At 41.8% G+C, this 2463-nt stretch overlaps 1 non-coding gene across 1 annotated transcript; it reads right to left on the bottom strand.

The window, feature by feature from the left end:
• Positions 1 to 1871: 1871 nt before the first annotated feature.
• Positions 1872 to 2002, bottom strand: LOC124965922 (small nucleolar RNA SNORA51). The gene has a single exon (XR_007105301.1). It is a non-coding gene; the product is annotated as a small nucleolar RNA SNORA51 (small nucleolar RNA).
• Between the last annotated feature and the right edge of the window lie 461 nt (positions 2003 to 2463).

The raw sequence follows: 2463 nt of genomic DNA, 5'->3' as shown, positions 1-2463 counted from the left end.
CGGGTGCTAAGAAACTAAGAACCTCGTAACTAATTACCATGACTTCAATTCTTAACTTGACCAGCTGCGTGGAAGAAAGGAGAAACCCTGGCCTCCCTAGTGCTGCGGATCTATAATTCATCCTCCATAAAAAAGTCAATATTGGCGCAAAAAATGACATTTAAAAATCATAAAATAAGTAGTCTGGTATTTACCTAAGATGTTCTTTTCCTCCTTCATTTTATATGGCATGTGCTGTATTGTTTATTTTCTTTTTGAGAGATGGTTCTCCTGTTTCCAGTGATTTCTGGGTAGGGGACCAAACAAGGCCACAGAGAAAAGATAATGGGGTCAGTGCAGGAAGAGCCTCTGTGGACCCTCTCCTTGCAGATTTGATCTTGTGAAATAGGTTAACTTTAAGGACCAAGTTACACAATTTAGCTTTTTTCTTGATTCTAAAATTGCACTGTAAATTTTTATAGCTTTACAGATTAAAGAAAGATTAAAACCGCAAAGCACACGTTAATTACAAACAGCTCACCAGTGGCAAATATATTTGCATCTCTCATCAGGGTGGTGAGAACTCGCCTATTCCTTCTGCAACCAGGGAGTTTCCTTCCCTTCCCAGCACAAGGCTGGGCCACTCAGAAGATGCCCAGCAGCCCAGGATGGGCAAGCAGGAGTCTCTATCCCTTTGCCCAGGGAAACTCTGCTTCAAAGACCCAGGACTGTTAATATGACTCTGCCAGGCTTCAGTGCCCAGAACTGGATTGATCCCACTCCCCACTCAAAGTAGGGAAAATATGTGTAATGTCATGGCCTCCCTGGTAGGCTCAGACAGCTCATAAACATAGGAGGCCAGACCCTTTGCTGAGTTGGAATAGCTGGCTTCCTCAGCATTGGCCTTGCCACCCTTTAGCCTCCTACACAAAAGATTGCACTGAGTTGGAAGAAGAAATGGTCAGATTGCAGAATCTTAGCTCAGTGACTCCAAGCTCGTTTGTTAAGAGAACCCTCAAGAAGGAGGAGAAACCCACATAGGGTGCACTGTGCAATTGCCCACAAGTAAGAGAATTCAATAGAATTTTCTTTTGTTCAACAGGATTTGTGGACCATTGTGTTCAGCAAGTAGCAGGTCAAATATAAGTGTGCTAAAAACAAGATGGGATAGGTAGGACGAAAACATACCTATTCCTTTACTCTGAAAACTTTCTTGTCATTTAATATTAAGTTTAGGAAGGTATACATCTATGAGTGTGTGTGTGTGTGTGTGTGTGTGTGTGTGTGTGTGTGTGTGTTCACGCACAGTCCATTGCTAAGCACAAAAGCATCATAGCAAAATTGCAGGCCCTTTCACCATGATGGTTGTTAAATAGTATAACAGGAAGAATCAAAGGAATGATCCAACTATCACTCTCAATATGTTCCTTCAAGGGACAAAGTAACCAAATGAGAGGTGGGGAGATTTTAGAATACAACAAAAAAACACATATTTAAAAAACTATCCCAGTCACTTGGAACAATTTGTTAAAAGCTAAATGACATATGCACAATCCTGGACATCTTAAATGCTGACCTGAAGTGCCGGCCTCCTCCAGTAGCTGTGAGTCTTGCATGAGAAACGGTTGTAAAATACACAGCACGATGTTTCTCTCAATAAAGTCGAAACTGCCCACACAGCTGGCCCGGAAAGCACTCCTCAAGCACTGCAGTCTGCGGAGCAAAACTATCAGAACAAGTGCCATTCCCTCTCCGCCACATTTAAGGACAGTGCTTTCCAAGTTGGTTTTTATGGCCTTGTTGACCAAGAGTTGTTAAAGAGCACATTTTAAAAACTTTCTAATGGTAGGGTTTTGTTTCCTTTCTCAAATGCAAGCTCTCTTTATTTTTACTCAAGACCTCCACTTCCAAGGCAGACCTGGCACAGGTCCTGGGCCAAGGCGTACAGAGAGTCGTTTGACTCTTTTTCCTCTTACTGTGCAGTCAGTGCAAGAACCCTTTGCATGGTGAGTACCCAGAGGCCACTGGCTTGATGTTGCTGTCCTTCTTACGTCGTGTCCAATTGACAGAACTTTAATGCCTCCTGTTTAGTATGATTGCATCTTTTTCTCCTTTATCAATCTGGATTTCTGCTTTACGACCTTGAGACACTTATTCCATGCACAGATATCACCAGCGTGGTTATCTTCAGAAAATGCCTTCTTCTACTCTGTGCTCTGTGGCCTGCTCCTACCTCGGCTGAAGTCAAGATCTCGATCTTCTTTCTTACCATCTTCATTTCCCAGATTTGTGCCCAATTATTTATTTTTGACTTATTTGAGTCACTCTGTTTTAGGACTGTCCCTTGTCCAGAATCAGGTATTTACTTTTAAGTAAAGCTGCAGTTATGGCTTTTTTAATCAGAACATTAAAATCATTTATATGAATTGATGTAGCAGCCTTCATCCTGCCATCATTTTTTATCTATGTTTTCAGTTTATGAAA

Source organism: Sciurus carolinensis, chromosome 15 (assembly GCF_902686445.1).
Source record: "Sciurus carolinensis chromosome 15, mSciCar1.2, whole genome shotgun sequence".
Classification (NCBI taxonomy): domain Eukaryota; kingdom Metazoa; phylum Chordata; class Mammalia; order Rodentia; family Sciuridae; genus Sciurus; species Sciurus carolinensis.
Note: the sequence above shows the minus strand (reverse complement) of the source record. Positions and strands in the feature narration are given on the sequence as shown.